The sequence below is a fragment of the Schistocerca americana genome, chromosome 7 (genome assembly GCF_021461395.2).
Source record: "Schistocerca americana isolate TAMUIC-IGC-003095 chromosome 7, iqSchAmer2.1, whole genome shotgun sequence".
Lineage (NCBI taxonomy): Eukaryota > Metazoa > Arthropoda > Insecta > Orthoptera > Acrididae > Schistocerca > Schistocerca americana.
In genome coordinates, this window is record NC_060125.1 from 526,361,139 (window position 1) to 526,366,885 (window position 5,747).

The following is a 5,747-nucleotide window of genomic DNA, read 5'->3' on the forward strand; positions in this document are numbered from 1 at the left end:
CACTTCGATCTTATTAAGTATATATCTCAACAACGAAATAGATCACTCCCCCCCCCCCCCCCTTAAAACACGGGTCGCTTTGGAGAGAGGAAGATGGTGTACAGCCGGTATCAGCCAGTAATGCGACGCATCATGTAAATCATGGCAGAGAAATGGCCAGTATGATTCATTAGTGTCTATTACATCGAGGCAGTAAGATTGACCGACGTGACGGAATGACAGAAACAAGCTATTACTTTTGTACGCTCTCATGACCACACCGTGGATAGAGCTGCCCGATTTGTTGTTGTTTCAACGCACACTGTTCGACATGTCGACGGCGGATGATGTCCACCTGCAACTATGTAACATGCCGTAAGGACAGTTATCGTAAAAGGATGCCAACTGACAAAGACTAGGTACGAGTACCACACCTTGTCAACAGCAATCGGTTTCACACCCGACGGAAATTTTCATCTTGAGATTAAGCACTTCTGCTTGAGTTTGCGCACAAATAAATGTTTTTCTATGGGATCCCCCTTGGACAAACAGTTTTTTTTTCTTTTTACCGAGACATGTTTCACTGAAGTTGGAGCCTCCTCTGTGGGTTTCCTCTTTCTTTATTTCTTTCTGCTCTTTACTACACTCCTGGAAATGGAAAAAAGAACACATTGACACCGGTGTGTCAGACCCACCATACTTGCTCCGGACACTGCGAGAGGGCTGTACAAGCAATGATCACACGCACGGCACAGCGGACACACCAGGAACCGCGGTGTTGGCCGTCGAATGGCGCTAGCTGCGCAGCATTTGTGCACCGCCGCCGTCAGTGTCAGCCAGTTTGCCGTGGCATACGGAGCTCCATCGCAGTCTTTAACACTGGTAGCATGCCGCGACAGCGTGGACGTGAACCGTATGTGCAGTTGACGGACTTTGAGCGAGGGCGTATAGTGGGCATGCGGGAGGCCGGGTGGACGTACCGCCGAATTGCTCAACACGTGGGGCGTGAGGTCTCCACAGTACATCGATGTTGTCGCCAGTGGTCGGCGGAAGGTGCACGTGCCCGTCGACCTGGGACCGGACCGCAGCGACGCACGGATGCACGCCAAGACCGTACGATCCTACGCAGTGCTGTAGGGGACCGCACCGCCACTTCCCAGCAAATTAGGGACACTGTTGCTCCTGGGGTATCGGCGAGGACCATTCGCAACCGTCTCCATGAAGCTGGGCTACGGTCCCGCACACCGTTAGGCCGTCTTCCGCTCACGCCCCAACATCGTGCAGCCCGCCTCCAGTGGTGTCGCGACAGGCGTGAATGGAGGGACGCATGGAGACGTGTCGTCTTCAGCGATGGGAGTCGCTTCTGCCTTGGTGCCAATGATGGTCGTATGCGTGTTTGGCGCCGTGCAGGTGAGCGCCACAATCAGGACTGCATACGACCGAGGCACACAGGGCCAACACCCGGCATCATGGTGTGGGGAGCGATCTCCTACACTGGCCGTACACCACTGGTGATCGTCGAGGGGACACTGAATAGTGCACGGTACATCCAAACCGTCATCGAATCCATCGTTCTACCATTCCTAGACCGGCAAGGGAACTTGCTGTTCCAACAGGACAATGCACGTCCGCATGTATCCCGTGCCACCCAACGTGCTCTAGAAGGTGTAAGTCAACTACCCTGGCCAGCAAGATCTCCGGATCTGTCCCCCATTGAGCATGTTTGGGACTGGATGAAGCGTCGTCTCACGCGGTCTGCACGTCCAGCACGAACGCTGGTCCAACTGAGGCGCCAGGTGGAAATGGCATGGCAAGCCGTTCCACAGGACTACATCCAGCATCTCTACGATCGTCTCCATGGGAGAATAGCAGCCTGCATTGCTGCGAAAGGTGGATATACACTGTACTAGTGCCGACATTGTGCATGCTCTGTTGCCTGTGTCTATGTGCCTGTGGTTCTGTCAGTGTGATCATGTGATGTATCTGACCCCAGGAATGTGTCAATAAAGTTTCCCCTTCCTGGGACAATGAATTCACGGTGTTCTTATTTCAATTTCCAGGAGTGTATTTATAGGTATATAAATCCGAGTTCTAAGAAAGTATTGCCCGTTTGAATTCTATCCATGCTAGTATCAAATTTACTATGGAAATAGAAAAAGACGGTTGCCTCCCCGTTTTGGATGTTGTCGTTCACCGGGAAGTTGATGGCACGTTAGGACATGCCGTACATCGGAAACCAACACACATAAATCTATATCTATATGGCAGGAGCTGCCATCACCTTTCACAGGTCCTTAAGACCTTAGTGCACAGGGCGCACTGTATATCCGATAAAGATAATTTGCAAGAAGACCTCACATACCTCAAGAGCAATTTTAAATCGAATGGATTTTCTCCGCAACAAATTCGTAGAGCATTCAATGCAAAACCTAGAATGCAGATATGTGATAAGGAAGAAGAGTGTAATTCCTTCAGATCTATTGCGTTTTTGCCCTATGCGAGTGCTCTTTCCTCGAAGATAGGCCGTATTCTTGAGAAACACTGTGTTAAGGCGATCTTCCGGCCACCCACGAATATGGCGGCTTTACTCGGCTCTGTGAAGGACAATTTACAGCTTCGTAAGGCGGGTATGTATCATATTCCTTGCGGAAATTGTGAGAAGTCGTACATAGGCCAAACAACACGCACCGTTCGTGAGAGATGTGTGGAGCATCGGAAATACATACGCTTATTACAGCCAGACAATTCGGCTGTGGCCGAACATTGTATTGATGCAGGGCATTCCATGAATTACAGTGATGTGAAGATTTTAACATCCACCTCTTCCTTTTGGGAATCTGTCTTCAAGGAAGCTATAGAGATTAGATTAGCTAATAATTTAATAAATAGAGATAATGGTTTTAATTTGGACAAAGCATGGAATCCGGCTCTTGGGGTAATTAAACTGCATAAGTGTCGTCATGGTGTCACCGCCGCCTATCATACATCGATAAGCGAATCGAATGTCTGTACGCCTTCGCCACAGGCGGCGCATGTGTAAGCGTATTTCTTTGCCGCCGACCAGCATCTGCGACCCGCATGCGCAGTACCACCTTGGTGGAGCATATGAGGCCGCACTTGGCGTCTTGTCGTCAGTCTTGTGACTCACTCTGAGGATGGCCGGACGACACGCGGCCGAAATATCAGTGGAGGAAATTTTATTTCCGCGGATGCATCCCCGAAATTTAATGGACCAATGATTGGCTTGTCTGACAACTCATACCAAACATACACATTTAGAGGGTGTATATTTCTGTTTTACCGCAAGTTACTGAAAATTTTGGTATGTTCTTGTTTGCTTGAAAATAAATAATTGCCGCATTTTTGGCGTCTAAACTTATGTATTTATCTTCTTTAAGAGGGCAAACTTCTTCGCACGAATCATTACATCAGTCAGCTTCGCTACATGGCAAATAGGTTGAAAATTCCAGCACAAAGTCAAGTAAAGAGCGAAGAAGAATTATACATGAGTGAAGCGGAAATTTGCAAGTCACGCCTCAGTAAATTGCTTACATGTCCTTCATCTTACCTCAATACTGGGGCGTGGTTTCTTCTCGACTTTAGAGCTGGAATGAGAAATGGCTGTCTGATGTCTAAGAATTGCCCTTTCCGATGCATGCTGTTTACTTTAAAAGCGTTACCATCCTAGGAACAGTTGACTAACGCAGGCAGGGAGATGCTGTTCATCCCGTAACCAAATGCTAATCACACAGTTCCTAGCTACTTACATCTATTACGCACACAAAGACTTTTTTCTAGGCCGTGTGCTTTCCATTTGTCATTCATAAAAAAAACTACGGGTTTAAGAGTTTGAAGTCCGAACGGAAAGAGACGCTTGAGGATGCACGATGAAACAAAGTGAACGTGGTGTTGTTGAGGCAAATACTTCGTGTTCGCCTGAGGTGATATAAGAAACAAATGAAAACATAAATCAGCTTGACTACGATGTGAATTCTGAATTTTCATTTCCCTTAGGGCAGAATTCCGCTAATAAAGTGTGTTTCTTTTGCTCTGCTGCGTCGCTCCCTTTGAAACTGCTTGATTTCTTTTCTTTTTACTGTGTGTCTCATCGCAGCGTATAGGAGTGCAAACTAGTTGGTGCACAAATGCTGGAGTCGCTTGTTAGGTTATTTGTAACAGTTAATTGAAGAACATTGATCGGACTTAGTTACAAATTACAGGCCATAAAAATATTGCACAAGCTCACAAATCTAGACAGCTCAGACGAAGCTGGCTTTACCGGCAATTTTCGTCCACTGCAGCTGCGAACACCTCATCGCCACTTGGGCCGTAACGCTCCTTGATTACTATCCCACCATCTCTTCAGCTGGTCAGACATGGGAGGGGTCCATCTGTTGCCTTAGAAGCTCAGCATGGGCGCAAAGGGGAAGAGAAGACTTATTCCTTAACAGCATCCTGCAGCTTCAAAGAACGAAAATCCGACGCGGCTCTACCGTACGCCTTCTTTCACGCACAAAGGAAGGATTTATGCCGAGATATTGCTTCGCAGTTTATGTGTTTGCCTTTCCTGGCAATTTGAACTCGGCGCCGCCAAATACCTTAGGGAAACAGCTAACGCGCAACGAAAAAGATGCGAAAAGGGGTAGTATTAACTTTCTACATGTAATTTCGCAGTTAAAGAACCAAACGCTGACATTGTGGTGTATCAGCTTTATGCCTTAGAGGAACCTACTTCGCACCCAGTGTAATTATTTTTTATGTTATTTATTGTTCTTTCATCATACTCGCCGATTTGAATGGGGAGTCGGCTGTAAGCGATACAAACATTAACGATACAGCACACTGCACAGAAGTACCTGCATATACTTTTTCTTTTCTCGCTGTAACTTTTTGTCATAATTTTTTGAATTTCTAAGGCGAGATGTCGTTTTGAATGTAAACCAGAAAGCGCCATCTCACGCTGTGGTTCAACTTACTTTTCCCAGTCAGCTTACTAGTACTTTGCCTCCAGCTGTTTGTGTACACGGTAATAACTTTCGTGACATTTTTAAAAGTTATTTCACATGCATGTAAAACCAACTGTAATAATTTTTATATACAAGATGAGCCGTTAAAATTCGGAAATTCAATTCTTCACGTAGTAAATTGGGTAGATAGGTAAAAATTAACACACGCTTGAAGTGACATGGGTTTTATTGAAACCAAAAAGAAACACAAAATGACCACCAGAGGGCGCTTCGTATGTTATAAGAGCAATAAGTAGCACAAAAATTTATTTTTAGTAAAGTCGATGTTCTTTATAACAAGTGTGTCGCCCGTCTTTCATCAACAGTAGCGGTACCTTTAGTCGAGGAACAATGTTGTGAACAGCACTGTACAGTGTATATCAATAGGTATGGTGAGAAATTGCTGTCGGGTGTTGTCTTATAACCGGCCGCGGTGGCCGAGCGGTTCTAGGCGCTTCAGTCCGGAACCGCGCCACTGCTACGGTCGCAGGTTCGAATCCTGCCTCGGGCATGGATGTGTGTGATGTCCTTAGGTTAGTTAGGTTTAAGTAGTTCTAAGTTCTAGGGGACTGATGACCTGAGATGTTAAGTCCCATAGTGCTCAGAGCCATTTGAACCATTTGAATTTGTTGTCTTTTGGCATCCCTAATGACGTCGGACGATTGTTGTGGATTTGTGACTTCAGGTAAGCCCACAACCAATAACGACACGGATTGAGGTCTGGGGACCTGGGAGGCCAAGCATGATGGACGTGGCGCTCCG